This window comes from Lepisosteus platostomus, chromosome 24, assembly GCF_059453375.1.
Source record: "Lepisosteus platostomus isolate fLepPlt1 chromosome 24, fLepPlt1.hap1, whole genome shotgun sequence".
Classification (NCBI taxonomy): Eukaryota; Metazoa; Chordata; class Actinopteri; order Semionotiformes; family Lepisosteidae; genus Lepisosteus; species Lepisosteus platostomus.
The window spans coordinates 14343290-14363357 of record NC_142634.1 but is presented as its reverse complement, the minus strand read 5'-3'; the positions used below and the strand labels follow the sequence as shown (position 1 = coordinate 14363357).

The 20068-nt window shown below is 40.0% G+C and overlaps 1 long non-coding RNA gene across 4 annotated transcripts in view; it reads left to right on the top strand.

Moving 5' to 3' along the window:
• The first annotated feature begins 258 nt into the window (after positions 1-258).
• LOC148641748 (uncharacterized) overlaps positions 259-20068 on the top strand; it is a 198724-nt gene continuing 178914 nt past the window's right edge. For 2 of the 4 annotated variants that reach the window (XR_015929824.1, XR_015929825.1), the window contains exons 1-2: positions 259-458; positions 986-1041. This is a non-coding gene — a long non-coding RNA (uncharacterized LOC148641748). Of the gene's footprint in view, positions 459-660; positions 848-985; positions 1042-20068 lie in introns of those variants that run through there. The other 2 variants (XR_015929826.1, XR_015929827.1) reach the window with 2 other exon arrangements.

Sequence of the window (20068 nt, the reverse complement as noted above, 5' to 3'; positions counted from 1 at the left end):
AGGCTCTGAACCCCCACACCAGCACATTCTTTAACATGAATTTGTCAAAGACTAAGGTTCTACAGTACGTTTTACCACAAAAAATGGTCAACTGTCTCAGTAAAAAAACATCTAGCATTCTGTTGAATTAAACGGATGTAAACTGATCTCTGGAACTATTATGTAGTGTCGGTGTCTTGTAGAATTTATTGTTGTTTACATAAAGTTTTGACTAAAAGCGTCCCCAACAATAAATTCACATACAACTTAGATGTGAGAAAATATGACGATCTAAAGGTTATCACTACTTTGAATTTGCTGATACTGTCAGTTTTATTTCACTGTCAGCAGCTATTTTAGGCTTTAAACAGGTCGTCGCTTCTTCTTCAAAACCTTCCATTTTTAGTTTCCCACGTTCAATTTGCTGTCAGTGCGCATGCGAAGTCTCTTCACCTGTTTCAGCAAATTTTAATTCGAAGGTAGGTTACACCTGGAACGAAGGAAATTTGTGTTTTAGAATAATAAGGTGCTTTAGTTTGAAAAATAAAACAATACAACAATAACGCCACACGCCCCGCACATGGATTGTGCTATTTGTTAGTTTAAAAGTAACTTTTAAACAATTAAAAAAGTTTAATAACTAAACAGCGTCTACCAAAATTGTTTACAGTAAACGCCGTTTGTCAATATTGTAGCATGCGACAGAAAATAATTGAATCCTATTAAGCACGAAATGCCGAAAATGTATATTCTAAATAAACCGGATATAGCTGAATTGTTGGACTCTGATCCACGCATGACTTAAAATGTATTTTTGCCATTAAAATTACGCCAAACTGCAAAAGTGGCCTCTGCGTAGTTAAAATTAGTACGTTTTTTTCTTTTTCAAGTTTATGTCAAAATAGAGTTAAATAATATCGCTTGTGATACAATTTGTCAGAACATTACTGAATTTTGAAGACAGCGTACACTTAATTTAAATCGACTTTTTATGTCTTTTATCTAGGTTTGTGTTTTGCTGTTTGTTGGACCTCTTGGTGAAATGACCGATTTTGCAAAACGGTAAGTCCTTCTCGAGTTTATCATGACTTCCATGTAGCTTAACTTGAATGTTTTATGTACTCTTCTTACGACAGGAACTTTTGGGCACCCAACAGTTGTCAGATAATTCCATCGAAACAGGCAATTGTACCAATTAAAATGATTTACATGTAAATGTGAACGTATTTACTTCACTGCTGTGCTTCGGTGCAATGTAATTTAGGATTTTGTTCTGTGGTTTCGGAACAATGTGAAGGAAACTTCACTATAATCTTGTATAAATTACTCAGTTGTTTGTGTTGTATTAATATAAAAACATGGATGTGATGCCTAAATAACATAGATTCAAAATTAGAACCAATATTTCTTTTGTAATTAGAGTATACCTAGAATTGCATTAAGTTGATTGTAATACAAATATCTCATCCAATAAATTCCATGAGATTAGTCTGTTTTACTGGTGTCTACACTAAAGATAATTAACTCAAATAGTTTTTTTTTTCAAATTAATGCTTAATTCACAGTTTATGTTCTGTTTAACTGCTCAAAGTTTTAAAATCATAACCAATCTCGCATTTATAAATCCAGTTCTTTACTGCATCCAGGTCTTCCTTTGCTGTCCTTTACTAATTGTATACTGCTGATTGAACTCAGTTCTGCTGTAGAAACAACAATAAGTTTAAATAAAGTTCATTATTAACCTTCAGGTTAAACAAATATCCCTGTCATTGTTACATTGTCATTTACTATTGCTAGCCTAGTACCAAAATATTTGAATGGAAGTCTATGGTCTTCTGTCAGGAAACTTACAAGCTTTTAGCTTGAATTAGACTTGAAATGCACAGTAGCATTGTGTACCTGTGTATCTGCCCTGCAATGTTCTGGGAACATTCCTATCCTGAATGTAGGCCCACCTTGTGACCTGTGTTTCTGACTTTCTGGGTTGCCGTGACACTAAGTTTTTCTGATAATGGATGGATGGCTGCGAATGCACGTTTTGTGAAAGGTGAGAGATAGTGGGACGTGTTACAGAGTGGCCCCATGCCAGAAGATGACATAAATTTCCTCTTCTAACTCTGCAAGCTCACTTTGCTCTTAATGTTGACACCCCCTTTCCTTTAGTGCTGGGCTTCTACCCAAGAATAACTGTAACATATGCTGACTGTTGTGATATCTGTTTGAGGGAGACCTATCTCTCTTAGGTTTTGGGTTTGAAATCTCTTTTCCGAAATAATTTACAAATTTAACCAGATCTGATTCCACTGTCCTGAGCTGCAGTCCAAGTCTGTATTACTGATACTGCTCTGTCTGATTCTGTCGGTCACATGAGGCTTTGGGTGGGGTGGGGTGATGCTGTCTTGGATTCCTGGCATAAGCATCTTTGCCCAGCTGTAATTGCCATACTCATAAACAGTCTTTATCCCTCTTAGATCTGATGCTATCAAAGTCCATCGAATGATATCCTATCTTTCAGAGGCTGCTGGAGCCAGTTACACTTCCAGATCTGCAGATGACAAGCAATTTATTTCAATTCCAGTTAACCAACAGGCTTTCCTGTTCTAATTTCACAATAGCGTGTACAGTCAGAACTGGCCACGTCTCTCTGTTTGTGGGTGTTTTTTAAAAAAAAAAGTTGTAGCAGCCTTTTGTAGAGCTGTGACTCTTGTATGAAATCTGTCTCATTTCCATTACTAGTCCAGTCACAACCAGATTGTAGCCATTTGATATGTTTGTATGGGGATTTAGGGATGAGCGTTGTCGTGTTTTCTGAGGGAACATCTGGTGAGGGTAAAAGGTTATAGTAGGGATCCCAGCCCTTTACAGCATTCCTTTCAAAGGATAAATCACCACCAAGTCACTCCAGAATCCAGGAGGGTTATTAACTCAAACCTTACAGTCATGGCTCCAAAGTCTTTTATATAGTTAACTTGGATGAATTTTAAATACTGGTAGAGCCCACTAATTACCACATGAAAGCAACTGAAATTCCCTTTCAGTGAAATGCCTGCTCTGTTTTTCAAAATAAAAAATTAGTTTGTCCTAGAATTGATTCACTTGCATTTTTAAATGGATTTTTTTTATTATATACCTAACCAATCTGTAATTGTGGATCTGAGATGATGATTCCTGTGAAAGAGAATGAGTTGCAAACATGCTCCTCTAACATCCCCACCTGCAGGGTGACTCATTACTGGATATGTTGGAAGCTCCATAGTGCCCAACAGGAGAGTCGGTGCTGAATGGAGGAATGGTGCTGCTCTCACTGATATCACTGCAACCTTATTGGTGCTCAGGAAGTTGCTGTTTGCCATAACGCCAACACAATCCTGACCAGCTAATCCTATCCCAACTTTGGCTGTGCTTTTTAGACTGTGTATAACTGTCTGAATAGTCCCTCTCTTGGTTAGCTAGTGACATGACTTGGATTCAAGCTTACCATGTGAAGTGGTAGTATTTTCAACCAGTGGTTAATTGCCTTAGGATAAAAAATATTCTTATGTGAGGAGTGTTTTCATGTTTTTTGCAACTGTTCATTTTTGTAATGTGCGGTTTCTTGCTATAAGAACATGACTGGACTGGCGAGTTCCCTGTTAGTCTGGTTTTCTGTTCCTGTGATTACTTTGAGGATTGTAAAAACTGAGCTTCTGTTATGTCAAAATGCTGACTTGTATATAAACGTACTGTTGGCACTTTGAGAAGAAAGCAAAAATCTTGTGACTTTCTACACTTGAAGACACAAGGCAATGATGAGTAAGACAAATGTCAAGGGCTGTCAGATTTGCAGTTTGTGCTGAGGTGTATTATCTCATGCAAAGTTGTCACTGCTGCCATAACACATAAAACATTTCCATTTGTTCCCAAAAGCATTATTGTCTGCTTAACTTCTCTTTGTTTGCGCCATGCCGAGACAAGAGCATCAGTTCCTAAACAGCTTTCAGTTTACAGTTGAAAAATTTACTATGTGGTCAACAAACCTGACACACAGATTGTTTGCAATGAGAGCGATGGCTGAATTGCTTTTTGGAATACCAAATCTTTTACATGCTGTCCTTGTTTGCAGCTGGAAAGTGTTATGTAACACTGAGGTTTGGCGGAAGCATAGAAAGGATTTGAGAGTTCATTTGAAGTGTTTCCTTTTAACTGCATGAAAATGGAGCTCCATTGACATGACATTATGTGTGACATGAGTTGCTTGTATATATCCAAAAGAAACCAAAAAGACAGTGGTTTTGTGCATGTATACAACCCTCCTCCACCCTGTGGTTTCAATTAATAACTGCGATTTGTGAAGAGATAGACCCTGGCAATGTGGTTGCGTGTGATGAAATCGGATGTCAGGCACGTAGTAATGCTGCTTTTGTCAGTCTGTATGTAACAAGTGTGGAAACTTAACATGAAGAACAGCTGAAATCTGCAGTTTCTGGTGATGTCATTGTGTTAAATGGGAGGCTACCGTTCTGTGAATGTCACCATACATAAAACATATTTGTAATTGAAGCACTGTGGCTGCATTATACTGTATGTATTTTAAGTCCAGCTTAACAAGACTTCTTTCAATCCTTCTTTAAAATGTGTTGCCCCCTCACATCTCCTTAAATCTTGCAAGTTTTATCTTTATATTCTGTGCATGATCTCCTGTCAGGGTACAGATAGTCAGAACCGTCGGTCTCCAGGTTTGGCAGCAGTACAATACCCAATCACCGTCGAACCACGGTGTATTGGGAAATCAGGCTTGGAAATGGCCAGAGCCCATTCTGGGGTCAGAGTGTGAGGAAGCTGCCATGAGGCCGAATGGGTGCCTTGGTGGCAGACTTCACACCCTCCACTGACCAGGAAGCACTTGACAGCTCCCAGTGCCCTGCGTGGCGCTAATTTCCCATTTCCTTCCTGCCAGGCTGCATGTAAATCACCCTTCCCCTCCTGGTGAGCTCAATCTGAACTAATTTCCCTAATGCTGTTTAGACTATAAACCCCTCTCTCTGGAGACAGAAGCCTCTGTTTGCTTGCAGCATAATCCTGGCTGACAAAGTTGAGAAACACAGGCAGTTGGCAGCCATGTGTGTTCGTAGTGCCATCAACAGGTGAGACTTTCAGGCCACGGGGGGGGGGGGTTGGTCACGTGAGGTCATGGGATGTTAAATTTCCCAGATATTTCTCAGGTCTGAGATCTTCTTGTAACATTTCAGGAATCTTTCAGGAAGGCTTTCTGCTGCCGAGCTGACTCCTGGTCAGAGTAGTGCTTGTCATCTGAGATGTGAAGTGGGTACAGTACAAGTACGGGTGTGGGGGGAGGGATAAGCAAAGATTTTTATAATATATGCAAGACTAGTGATAAGAAGTGGTGTGATGGAATTAAATGTAATACCCTTTAGGCAATGTTAATGAAATAATGTGTATATCTTATCTTGCCACTAAATGTCAAATACTACATGTGTGAAGAGAATTTCCTATTTTGAGGGGTTTCACTTCATAAGCAAGGGCTTCCATTTGTGAGTGGAGAGCATCAGTAGTGGTACAGGGCATATAAGCATTGTTGGCTATATGGACAACAATGAGAAGAAGAGATGTGATATCAGTGGACAGAGCCCAGTCTGTCTGTGCTGAGAGACAGAGTGGGGATGACAGGTGTCAGAGAGGTCACAGATGACAGACAGATAGCTCAGTGTGGCCATCATGGGAGCTGCCATCACTGTCCCGGAATGTGGAAAACAATTTAAAGAGCACTCGTCTTCCTTTTAGTGTTTGTTTACCGTATGAATCGAAACCTCTGTGATTTCAGATGAGAGTAACATTCCAGCTCTTCATATACAGGTACCAACACCATTTCACACATTTGACACAGCTGTGGACAGTGAGTCTGCTTATGAGAAAGTTTGCCTGAATAATATGTGTTTTCAGGTGAAGTTGAGTACATATACTATGTTGTTATGGCTACATTTTACTGTAAACAGTCCAAGTTGGATTAACACGGTCAACAAGAAAATGAATAGTTTATATGCATCTCTTCAGGAGTGACAGAAAGTCCGGGCCTGAATACATGGAGCGGTGGCTCTGTGGCTAAGGATCTGTGCCGGTTCAAATCCCGCGAATCCTACTCCGTTGGGCCCCTGAGCAAGGCCCTGCTCCGAAATAATGAAAGGGGGCTATCAGGGGCACTGTATAAATGGCTGCCCCCACACTTCTCTCTCCCCGCCTGTGTGTCTCATGGAGAGCAAGCTGTGGTATGTGAAAAGACAAATTCCTAGTGCAAAAAATTGTATATGGCCAATAAAGTCTTATGATAGTCAGCATTGCTGCCTCGCCAAGCTGGGACCCTGGGTTCATTTCCCAGTCCTTGGGGTGCTATCTGTGTGGAGTTTGTATGTTCTCTCCATGTTTACCACAGTTCAAAAACATAGCGGTACGTTAATTTGCTTCCGGAAAAATTGGCCCTGCTCTGAGTGTGAGTGTGTATGTCTTTGCGTGTGTCCTGCAAAGGACTGGCATCAAATCCGGGGTGTACCCTGCCTTGAGCCCATTGCTTGCCAGCGTAGGCTCTGACTGTCCTGCGACCCTGAGGTGGAACTAGCGATTAGAAAATGGATGCATGAAATATGTGATCTAAAGGATGTGTCGCATAAAAGCAGAATTTCCCAAAGGGCCACAAGAGCAGTGTGCATATCAAAGCTGTCAGAACAAGTAAAGGTGGAAAAACAAAGAGGCTGTAAAATTGGAATTTTAAAATGCAGGCTTTTTAGCCACTGAACCATGGAAAGACGTTTTATATAGGCATGTTTCTCTGTCCCTTGTTCTAAATTTGTTAATGCCTCACTATGTTGGTGCATGTGACTTTCTGCATACAGTCTTTTCTATATGCCTGTATCAACAGCTCAGAAGTGGTCTAGTGAACTGGATGGGGAGTAAGACTGGACCGCAGCTTCTGAAAACAGTAGTGGTTCTGCTCTCCGAAACCCTGGGGAATATATGTAGCATTAAGTACCTTAGACCATTATTCATAAAGGTCAAAATGCTACCTCTTAATAATGGTGGATTAATGCCATGATTAACTTTAACTACAAAAATCAAAATATTCTGGCATTTAGTGAAAAAAATATATTGAACATTTTCTAGAATTTTCACACATTAAAGTAAATACTGCATCTTTACAGTGAATAACATCGAAGTCAAATTTTGTTCACATTTTTGTATTCTTTTGTGAGGCTGCACACCTTCCTGAGGATTATTTAAGGCCTCTCTTCAGCTCCTTCTGTTATTGGTCTCTTTCCATGCCTCTTTATCATTTCCTGTTTAGTGAAGCAAGTTGCTCTTTCGTGATTCACTTCTATATGTGAAGTCAAAAGTAAGAATCTTGTGCTTACAGCAATCTAATTGAAAAATAAAATAAAGCAACACAAGCAGGCAAATGGAAATGGTAAAATCTAAAACAGTGTACAGACAGTGCAAACCAAGCAGCTACAGAGACAGCCTGTTGGCAGCAGTACAATCCATGTTAACGGAGAAGAGGAGCACCAAGGAAACCACACAGCCAGTCTGAGTCAAGGACACACTGAAGCATGCAGGTGAGAGCTGAACGACCATATGATGTCTGAGGATGTGTTTTGAACAGGAGCCAAAAGTTGGTCAGTGATGAAAAGATCGAATATCTCAAACCGTTCTTTGAACTTGTTTATTCTGTTGTACATCCTGTGAGGAATTAAAAGCCTTCAGTAATGAAGAAATACGATGTAAGCTGTAAGTGACTGCCCAGTCTACCTGGGATGTAAACATATTGCTTCCTAACTGACAGATTGTGTTTTTAACCACTTAGGACTAAGAAAAACAGAGAACAGAGAAACGGAGAAATGCAGAGAACATAAATAAAGGTTTGAACTCCTGAAAAATAATGGCTGCTGCCCCCAAGTCTTATTATGCCAGAAAATACCCTTAGATCAGTTGTTGCGTGCATCTTTTCATGTAGTATGTTATGTTATGCTATGCTGCGGTCCAGTAAATGAAATGAATTTCTGTTGCATGTTTCTCTGAGTGAAAGGGGGCTCCACCCGCTCCCATGTAAAGACTTCTCCATGCCTCTCGTATGTCGTCCAGGGCTCTGTTAATGTGATAAATGATCCTGCCTCCTTGCCTCTCAGTGGGAAGCACGTTCGCGCTGCTGGGCCACTTCCCAGCTGAGATGGATGGGCTGGCCGGTCACAGGGGCCCCTGCTGGGAGTGATTTCTGACCTGCTGGGAGGATGACGCGTAGCGCGAGTGTAGCCACTGAGAGCGCATTACTCAATCTGGTGCTAAACGCCTCCAAAGACCCCCTGTATTTACAGTGGGCTGCAGGTCCTCCCCAGAATGGGAGGTGCTGAAAAACAGCAACCAGCTAGTGGTTTTGTTTCACTCCTCCATTAATGAGGTCTAACTAAAAATTAAGATTGAACATGGAAACTTATTGGGGCTACCACATGAATCGATTTAATAACAGTTTTTTCCTTCCCTATTTTCTTTTTTATCCCCTTTTCCACAGCTGTGTCATTTAATATCTACAGTATGAATAATTTCTCAACATTTTTAATTGCCACTAGTTCTGTTTAGGGAGTGTTAATTGAAGTTGTTAATGTCAAATTTCTTGAAAGGTCTTAACGATAAAAGTAAAGTTATCTCATCCCAGATCTTTTATCCACTGTATTTTTGTGTACAGCTCTTCCACCCCTGTTTCAAATTTTGAATTACAAATCGGAGCACATAATCCCAGTCCAAGCACATGCTAATTATCTGTACTAACAAACACTTAAGTGGTATTTCATTATTTAGCAAGAGCCCTGCTGCAGGTCATGCCACTGTACGCTGCTCAGAAAGTTAAGATTGTAAAAGGGTGTGCAGCATGGGCTCGCTGCGATGTCACGGACTGATGGATGACATTCCGTGCTTTAGTCAGGAGCCTGGGCTATTCCTCCAGTGTCTGGGGTGGGTTGAACTGGCGACGCGCACAATAATCCATCTTTCCCCAGCCAGTGTCTGTTCAGACCTGCTAACAGTTGGGATGACCATTCAACAGGCAAAGAAACCCAGACATCAGGCTGCCAAGCTCTGAATTACAGATCGGGTAACTGGAGTGAGCAGGAGTGCTCTGCTCTTTTGTTATTCCTGGTAGTTTCTGTGGCACAGGAGCATGGTGGCACCCCTCTCCTCCAGCACCTGTGAAAGATAACATCTTGTGAATGACGTTAGGCAGTTTACTGTCGGCTACTACATCATCATTATGAAGTGTGGGAAACTGGGTTTATTTAGGTGCTTCTGCAAGGGTGCAAAACCTGTTTATCAATATGACATCAAATTATATTAAGTGTAACAGTTTTAATCTTTAATACTACTTTCTATCATCTTGATGGCTTCGTTTGATTATATTCTATATGGCTTACTAATACTGAGCGCTAATCTGCACCTGAACTTGCTTTTTCTCGGAGAACATAGACATGCAGTTGTGAATGCACGAACCTGCTGAATAGAATAGGTTTACTTATACTAACTGATTTGTGCCAACCTATAGGTACTTAGGATAAGAGCAGTTTAGGATGGATGATGCAATCTGTGGCTCCTTACATTATGGCTAGATCTGACTGAACAGTTTTTTATGAGCATGTGCCAGGCAGTTTAGAGGATTAAGACTCTGGAATGTTAGAGACTGTAGGTTTAAAAAGTCTAAAAAAACAACTTCCATTTCATTAGCCTTTCCTCCTAAGTGCCCAATGGAATGGGACCTTTAAAGACAATTGTCCTGTGTCAGCAGAGCTGGAGGGTCTCATATCTTCCTGGGTATTTTGCAGTTCTAGGCAATGGAAGACGGGGTCAGAACAAGAGAAAGGCTTATTAATTCTGCAAGGTGCCTTCTTGTTGTATGACAGTAGAACTGTAACTGGTAAACCATGAGGTGGTAATTGCAATTATGAAAGCTTTGTAAACTGGAAATAAAGCTTTAGTGCTTTTAGCCGATGTTTTTAGTATGTTTTAGTCTATTTCTTTTTTTAAACTGGATGATGCAAGAATCTGTGTGTACGAATCTCAGCAATTAACAAGGATTCAAAATGTGATCGAATTAAGAGCTTATATCTTCCTATTAAGTATAGCTACAGCTAAGCTTTAAATGAGATGTTTAGCTTCCAGTGTTTTTTGCACTTTGCCTTATTATACAGTGCTAAAAGCAAAGCATTATCCAGCATTCCTTTGCCATGGCATTGAAACAATTTTAATATATATTTATACTGTAAATTCAGGTTTAGTACATGTAAAATGGAAACTTAAGACAACTGCTGTTACTAATGTTCAAAATATTCACATAAAAAGCAATATGGGGGAGTGGAGGGATCTTTGAAAGTGACATACTGTAAAGGATTGAGACATGAATTGAACTTGGTGGTCATTTACTACAGTGACTGATGAGAAGTGACTTTTTGATGCAACATTAAGGAACTACGGCTTTTGCTTTTTTCTGGTGAGCTGTAACTGAAATCATTGCTGTTATTAATAAGTTATATCTGAACATAAAATATTTACAATGCTTAAGCAGTGGAGTTTCTCTGTAGAAGAACTCTCAATGAAATAGCTCCTTTTGTTAGTTTTATCCATGAACCAAGGCAGGCAAGAGAACTGAACTGCTCTATAGTGGGTGTAGGTTTATAGTTTTGTGTCTGTCTGGACGGCCTTTACATGCTTCTGCATGAGTTGTGTGGAATTATATCACTTGATATGAGATAACATGACAGTTACTGTAAGTACTACTGATAAGAAAAAGGTACTCTTAATGGTGGCATCCTTTTAATTAATTTCTCTTCATGATAAAAGAGAATGCATGGTCATTAATTTTTTTAAATCATGATTGTTGTCTCTTTTGTGGAGTTTCTAATGTAAGATTTTATCAATAGATACAAGAAATAAGGCAGTGATTGCAGCCTGGGCTTTTATAGACACGAGTCTCAAAGGGTATTAAGAGATTTCAGTAAACATTATTTGTTTCTTCATTTCTCTGCTGAAGCTATTTCTACAGCCACTTGGAAATAGCACCTGAAGTGACCTTGTCATCTTAGGAGTGTTATCTTTCTCTCTTGAGTTTAAGCCTAGTTCCTACAGTCGGAATCTGGCCCAGTTCAAATCTTCTGGATTCTATATCCGTTCTGGTCCCAAGAGAGTATTGGGAATCTCTGTGATTTAGTCCATGTATGCTCTTGTAATACCCAAGCCTGTTACAGCTGAAATACACCCAAACACAGCCATGAAATCCAGGCTTCCTCAGTGACTGTCAGACATGCAGTTGTTGTAGTTTGTATAATGTAAATCACTGACTCGAGTTTCTTTCATGTTGGTTACACCCTGCTCCCTGCTTTGTCCCATTGTTGACATGCCTTAACAAATGTGTCCTGATCTTTGAGACGGCACAATGAGTGCCAGGGTTAAGCTCCAGTATTAAATACATGGATCTTGGCCAGACATGAAAAGTGGAAACTGCTTTATAAGTTTTTCATATGCAGGAATCTTTGTTCTTCTACTTCATTTGCGTAATACTGAGTAAAATGCATTGTGCGCTTACTGTACAGTATATAATTTACATTGTTTCTGTGCTCTGTTTGTATTCACCAGCCACAAAGAGGCTTTAATTAATTAGGTTATTAATTGAACAAGAACGATCTAATAGTTTTTAATCTAATAACAATCTAATAGTTTTTTTCCCCACCAGGTATGAAGTCAGGTATTATTCTTCATACACACACAGCCTGTATACAATATTTGGTTGACATTTCTAATTGTCTGTGGTTGTGTCCAGGTCTTGCACTGATTTTAAGAAAGGTAAATTAAGGTCTTTGTATTTGAAAGTTGACTGAAGATAATAAGCACACATTTTTTTCAATTTGTTGTTAGCTTTTAATTCGTTTTTCATCACAGCAGTTGCTTTCCTGGGAAATTGATGGGATATTGGGAAGGTTAGAGTGTCGCTTAAGACTGAGTGCAGCAGGGACGTTGTGGCTCTGAGTGTTCGGTGTCATCCCATCTTCACTGGTTTACCATTTACTGTCTCACATCTGTGCCACTGTTTAGGATTGCACAAAACCTGGAAAATGAACTGCGCCTGTTTTATTTTGATATTCCACACCTCCTTCACTGTGCACTAAATCATTGTCTCTGTGGTAAATGCATAGTTGAGAAACTGTCAGGATTTGTTTTTCACAGTGGAGTCATGTCTCAGCCATGTTGTGTATTCCAATGGCATTGATTGACCTACTTCTGACTTTTCTCTGCTTCAGAGAAAATCTCATGGCACAATATACGCACATGTCTTTTAATTAAGCAGGAGGGTTTGCTTACAGTGTCTACTGGCACTGTCACTACAGAAATCTTTGTGCATGGAATGGATAAATTTACTTTGAATTATTCTTTTGTATAGTCATAGCAGATCCATTTTTACTTTATTATGATAAAATTACCTTTTATCTTTCTATGTATGTTTTCATTAAAAAAACTATCCTTTGTCTGCCATCAAGAAGTTTGACAATGTACACTGATAAGGGAGATTTGGCCTGTGACTTCTGTAAAAACCACAGAGTTCAAGTTTCTTTGTATTTCTATTTGCAGAAACCATTTGCCTTTTTTCTTGTAGATACTACGTTTAGAGTCAGTTGGTTCAAGAAGAAAATAGGAAATTATTTTTGTAGGAGTCTACCTACCCAATGAAGCGAAACAAAGGTCAGGCTTAAAATAACACTCTGAATGGAGGGGTTAAGTCATCTACTGGAAGCAGTTGTCCAATTTCTGTGTAAATGGCCAGACGGAAGACGGAATTAATGTCACAACAAATGTCGCATTCTGACACAGTGCAGTAAGGCGCCAGAAACTTGAGATCTGAGGGTCGGAGTGTCAGGCGCAGCTGGAGTTAAAAAATCGGACGAGTTAAATCAAGACATGAGGCAGTAAAGCTGGGAGGATAGGGGTGAGCAAGATGGCAGACTGCGTCAGTCACCTCGTCGGGAGGGGGTAGCCAGATAGTCAATAGAATGGTCAATCATTCTTCCAGAAGTTATAGATCTAATATGGGCTAAAAGGCCATGGTGCAGTGAGGCTCAAAGGCAAGCGCAGTCGTGGATGAGACTCCTAGTGTGGAGAGGCAAAGGAGGGGAGGGATGAAGGCAGGAAGTCGGATAGATATGGAGAGGAAAGGGAGGGGCTTACCACAGAAATTTAACTCTTAGGAAGATTCTGTATCTGCAGAGGCTCTTATTTATTTCTCAGATAAACTACAGCTCTTTCTATACCCCAGAGTTAGTCTTTGTTGACCGGGACAGCCTCTTACTTGATACAAGCAGCATTCAAATTTTTCCATGTAGAGGATTTCTCTTTGAATCACAGCATTTGCAGGAACCAGTCCTAAGAAACGTATTGGCTACACAAATATTTGCAAGAAATTATGTAGAGATCTGGAGCTGTCATGGAGTTGAATTTCTTGCTTTTCAACTGAGACTTCATTATTGGACAGTTTTCGGGGTAACAAAACCCCCGTTGCATTTATCACCAGGCAACAGATTGTGGGCTACTACCAACTAGCATGAAATTAAAACCATTCATTGAGTCAGCGTGTCCAAAATCAAAGATCCCTTCAAATGTTCATTTCTTTCAGTTTGTGCTGGAATAATAATCCGTTTTATATCCCACACAAACCATATCGCTCGCTGTACTTGAACAGGCCCGCATGTTGAGCTTGACTGTGCTTTCACCTGGACTGCACCTGCCTGGAGGACCCATCGCACAGCCCCTGTCCTTCTTGTCAGATCCTCACCCATCACCCAGCTCATCACTTCACTGGCACCGAGCTGCTCAGACACCCCAGAGGTGATGAAGCCAGCCGAGCCACCTCTGGAGGCAGCAGTGCCGGGCCTGCCTGATGGAGAGAGGTGTATGTGGGGGAATCCAGAGAGTGCTCATATATTAGCCCGTTCTGAAAGCACTTTAATTCAACACTCCTGGAAGTGAAGGTCAAACAATAGTGTTGGCAAGTGCTTGTTAAACCGAACTCGGTACACCTAACAGCAGATACAGTAACGGTGCGCTACTTTTCAGTGTTCAGTGTGGGACGTGCACTTTGAAATCTATTGAAAGCAGGTGGTTAAATTAAATAGAGCTGCCTTGTACTTAGCCTGCAATGTGACTTTTATTTTTGGTGTGAATTAATCTCATCATGGAGTCCAAAAGCATCCTGTCTCTGAATTTTTTGGCATATTTTAACTTATGTACAAAACAGAAAGTGTAACTTCATGTTCTGTAACATTTTCTGCATCTCTAGTGACTGGAATTACCGAACAGTAATTCAGCTATGCAGGGTTTCTAAGGAGTGCTATGCTAGACCAAGGATTGCTCTTCATAAACCCCATTGTACTGTATGATTGAGTGTGCACATTGTATGACTGCATATTCTTAAAGCAGCGTTAGTTGGACGATTCTATCCAGTTTATAGCTTATGGTTCATAGATGACACCTCAAAATCTACATTTACATGATGTACATAATCAGATAAAAGATGCCAAAATACTTTTTTTATATTTTTTAATCAATGCAACACCCTATTTAATAATTTAGTTTTTGCTTTACCATCTTTTCAAGAGTTTGGTTGATTACAATCAACCTGTGCTTTGTTCTCACGCTATCATTGCTCACACTATATTTTGCAGAGCGTTTTTTTTTACCATTTAGAAATTTGTGAAATCTTTTGGGATTCTGTGGGGAGAAAAAAAAACGGCACAAGATTGAAAGAAAGTTTCAAAAGTATACTAAGAGTATTTCTCCTCAGATAAAAAAACAACGAAGTCCTTCTTGGTTCGATCAAGGATGCGCCTTGTCATCATCATTCTTTTTTTCTAAACTTCATTTGAACTCTGAGGCTTTTTGAAGTGATTCAATGTGAAGTACTTTAGTGTATAAATGGGACTGCTTCTAACCACTCATTCACAATGGAGCAGATGCTGTATGAAGAAATGCTGGGTCTGTTGTCTTTTTTCTGGGCTATAAACATAAAAATACTTTTCCTATAGTTGTCTCTTTTTAACTTCAAGAGACAATGAAAGTGATCTGTTACATGTAATAATGCTAAAAGCAATACATTTTGACTGCAGTTGTTTTCCTAGAAAACATAACAGAGTTCTAGAGAGATTTCCAGACTTTAGGTGGATTTTGTCTGTTACCACATGCAGGGAATTCATGTCCAGTAATTGAATGGTAGGGAGTTGCAGACTGCCTGTCTGTGGTTCTTTGTGAGTCTCGTCACAGAGGTGCTGTAATGGCGTGCGAGATGGTTTTACAGAAATGGTTCTGAATAATTCAATTGATGTTAATGGCTGAACAGGGTGCAACCTCATCCCTGAGCCTGGAATCACTGCTGTGTCAAAGGTCACCATGCTTCTAAATGTCTTTTTCCTCTACAGACATATACACTGATGTCCAGCCTGGTGGACAGGCACTCTGATATCAGGGCACTCTGGCACTCTGCTGATGATTTTCCTAGAGGAGCTGTCATTGTTGACAAATGAGACTGATTCTAAATCTTAATTTATACCAGATTAAGTAACACTTTTTTCTGTTTGCCAATATTAATATAAAGTCCCACTGGTCTCATAGGCTTTGCCAAAAACAACTAAATATGTCTTGAAGTGAATTGTCTTCTCATTTTAGTAGTGACATTGTGACTTAATATATGAAGGAAGAAAGGTACCTATGAAATAATAGCAATGCATTCAGAGCCAAGATTTAGTGTGTTTACATTGGTAGCTCCAATTCCTTTCATCAGCTCCATTAACCTCAGGAAGCAGCTCAGGTTTACTCAGAGTAAAGTCCCCCTGAGTTTTGGAAAGAAAAACTACCGTCTGATGAGTTAAAATGTAATGCCAGGCATGGGCTTAGGCAGCCAGATGCAATGCCAAATGAGAAGACATGGCAATTTTAACCAAATTGGATAGATAATGGTGCTAAGGTTATAATTCCTTTGTACTGTGCTTGCTAAAATATTGTCATGCAATACTAGTGACAATATATTGCATGACAATACATGCAATGCTATAAGTGAATGGCATAAAAATGCAAGACTAAATGGTGGTCATTGCAAACGATTGCTTTGTGTGATTGCTTTGTTCAAGGACTTGAAGGGTTGTGTTCTTGGTAGATGTTGGATCTGTCATTGTGAGAGCTGTGACAGAATTTGAGTCATCCTATGTTGTGAGCTCTGAAAAGAAGTGGACAAGAGTGAAAGTCTCCTCAGGTGGTTTTATCTCCAAAGGTGGTTAAGCATACCAGTGGGACAGTTAATGCTATACATTATTGTGGGAAAAATCCCTCCCTTTCTATGCTGATGTGTACTTGATATAAGTTTGTTGCTAAGATTAACTTGGATTCATTGTCGTTCTTTATCTGTAGTATTCCACTGATTTAATTTAGAAATAGTTTTCTGGTGTGATTAGATTCTGCACCAGAGAACTCATACTGTGCTATTTTATAGTATACAGTATACATATATAAACTGCCTGAAGAAATAAATTCAGGTGAAAGATATTTTAGTTTTACATATCAGCTGATTTTGATAACCAGGATATAGGTTAGATCATAGGGATTTTCACCTGTGTAGCCCGTTTTACTGCATATGTTTGTTTTGATTTAAATCAAAATGAATTTAGAACACGTTCAGCAACATAAGCTTTTCTTACTTGGATCTACAGTTCTACTACTTTTTAGTTAAGATTAACTTGAAATGAAGTCATTTAGAGGTGTTTTTGATTCAGACGAAGATGCAGGCTTTTTTTATTTTATCAAAAGAGTTTTCAGTAAAGCCAGAAAGAAAATGGGTAGGAGCCCCTGGCTACAATCCAGACTATCCACATATCAGCTCGGTTTTGTTGCCACAGTGCATATGGTACAAGACAAACTGTCACCCCTTTTCTTATCTCTCTCCCTTGAAATAGATGATCGAGAAAAAGCTTGTTTGCATCCTGGCAGCAGGCTTCAGAGGGACTTAGCGCTGATCGGGGAGGAGATGGTTAGAGAGCCACACAGCCGCTCGCCTGCGCGCCTTCACTTTCTGTCGCTGCTGCGGTGTTGCTGAGGGGGACAGGGACACTGCTGTGCCCGAGCTGCAAATTGATCAAATTGCAGAGGCGAGACTTTCAGCCAATTATCTGGGTCACATCAAGATCTCCACAGCCCGTCGGCGATGTGCATGGAGGTGCAATACTCAAGGGGCGCGTGCCTGTGTGTTGGAGGAATCTGGAGAGCTCTAGGATTTCAGTAGGAATCTTTAATTACGGAGGATGAGTTTCAGGTGTGTTTGAGGATATTAATAAAACCTTCAGTGCTGTATCTCTTTTGGACACAGTGCCTAAGCTTTTGCTTGAAATTGGTCACAAATTGGTCACATATATGAACTTTAATATTTCTTATTTGGAAGTATCAAATAGATGACATTAATAGGTAGCTGTAGTTCTATAAACATTATTTTATGGGACTACGTGAAATAGTAACAGGTTTAATGCTGATGTATAGTTGCATAGGCCTCCATATAATTACTAGATCTAAGTTTTTACTATATGGTTGCCTTTTGTTATGTTTGTATAATTATTTATCTGCTTCCATCTTTAAAGAAAGCACAGCATTTTTAAAGCTAGAAGGTTACTCCTGTTTGACTTGGTAAAAATCAAATTGCAAAGATATTTTGACAGCAATTTTTTAAAGTATTGAAGCTGTGCTTTCACACGCAAGCATCCATTTTGCTGAACAGAGACACCTTGTTGTGATTCCATTCTTTATCCGATTACAGACGTGTGTGATCTTTTTACAGCTCTTTGAAAGGATGGATACAGGAGTTGTGATTGTTAGCGCACAGTGCTGTGTTAGGTATAAGAGGCAGTGTAATTGGTTTTCCTGGAGGGCCTCAGTGGGAGACACAATAAGGCCCGTCTTCGTGTCATTGTTCCTTTGCAGAAACAAACTGAAGGTCTAGCAAACCCTGAATCATACGAAAAAGACCTGTAAGAAAGTTTTTTTTTTAACACAAAGACCTGTATCATTGATTCTTTTACTAACAGCTAAACAGTGGCTACAGTAATGTTGTTTTAACAAAATATAACCACCAGATGCAGTTTTAAAAGACTGGGCAAAGGTGATAACTGTACAAGAAAGCCGTTGGCCCAGGGTGATCTATATTTTTCTTTGAAGTGTCTGATGGGATGGTAGATGTACTAGGACACATCAGTTGAGAGCAGTATCAACACATCCAAGTTCTGTATTTATGCAGCTATGTGAAATTAACTTGAAGCTGATTAAAATGTAACTCTTGAGTGTTGTGTGATTACCTGGCACCTCCAGCAGAATTCACCAAACCATCTGTTACATTACTTTAGTTAGCGGATTCCACAGAAAGAAGGCTGCTTCTGTTTCACCTTTCGTCTTATAAGGCTTTTCTTTCTTGAGCTGCTTGGGTTCCGTAAATGTCAAACCAAATAGGCTGCATCCAAACCTTGAAAGTCTGCAGAAAAGGCAAAAGTCTGCAGTTGTTGATGCATATTGAGCATTTGAGGTTGAAATTCTGGACCAGCGCAGTAGCCCGGCTTCACTGTGACATGTAACTTACACACTGGAGCACGTAGGAGAACTGGGCTTGGGGCCACTCTGATGGCCATATTGGGGTGATTTCAGATTTGTGATTCGTCTTTGCCTGGTGGAGCCATCCCTGCAACATTGATAGATGGGTCCTGCAATCTCTGAAGGCAGTTGTCACCATGGTCATGTCACTTGTCTCAGAGATCTTCAGGGCTTGTGTCATTCAACCTGTGTTTGCTGGTATCATGTGTATAGGCACTGGATTATGAGCAGTAAGACCGCATTGAGTCACAGCACAGAAGCATTGATTGGACATTTGACTGTGAAACCTCCACCATGTTTAAGCTGCTATAAGAACAGCAATTGTAAACTTTTATAAAAAATATGCTCCACTATCCTTCATGTGTTGCTCATGTCTTTACACATGAAGCACAGAGAATTTAGCAATGCACATTAAACTTGGATAGGTACTAATGACAGTTGTGGGACTTGGTATTTTATTTTAGAATCATTGATTCACAGTACTCAAGCAACAATGTCTTTTTTCCCCCAATTTTGCATAAAAATTAATCTTAGATTTTTAGAGAATGATTAACAGAATTACATTAGGTCAGTACATAGTGCACCGTATACTCATGCATCACGTTTTGTAAGTTTATGTAAGTGTGTGAAGTTAGGAAGTTATACGTGCTGTGCTACCATAAAACATGAAGCATTTATATGCTTTCTGGAAGTACTTATTGGACGGCGGAGTAAATGTGAAAGCCCAAACAATCCTGTGCTAGAAGGAGCCACCAATAATGGAAAAAACCCGCCGTTAATTTAAGGAATGTCTCTTCGGAGTCTGTGACCACAAGGCAACTAGAGAATCAGGGCACCTAAAATTAGTCTGATAAGCATCTGAAGTTAAGTTGCCTCTTGCCTGGCTGACATTTCCTATGCAAGGAGGCACTAAAACTAATTTACAGTCGGCACTAAAACAAACAGTGACTGTGGTATCTGGGTCTTGAGTGGTAAATGGTAAATCCCCTGGGATGCAGGAGTTCCCTGCATTGTGCGGTAATTGTAACATGCTCTCGGGAGCGTCTCGGAGCCGCAGGCCAGCGTTTACCGCCGCTGGCCCCCTCGGCCGGAGCTGGCAGGCTGGGAACGCTGGCAACTAATGTGCTGGGAGCACTGGGCCACCGCTCGCCTTCTAGAAAACAAAATGGAGCTTGAACACTGGACTTGGAATGGACTCTCCCAAGCATTTTTTCCCCATTTCATCTAGCTCAGTTTACATACTATATCAAACGTCTATGTGCAGAGTGGAGTACTGTGCACCGGGGCGCATAAGATTTTAAAGGTCAGGCTTTATTTAAACATGACAAAAGGTAAGTTTGACTACACTTGGCTGATGTATAGTGCCCATACACCTGGGTTGTCTGTCTTGTGTACAGTATGT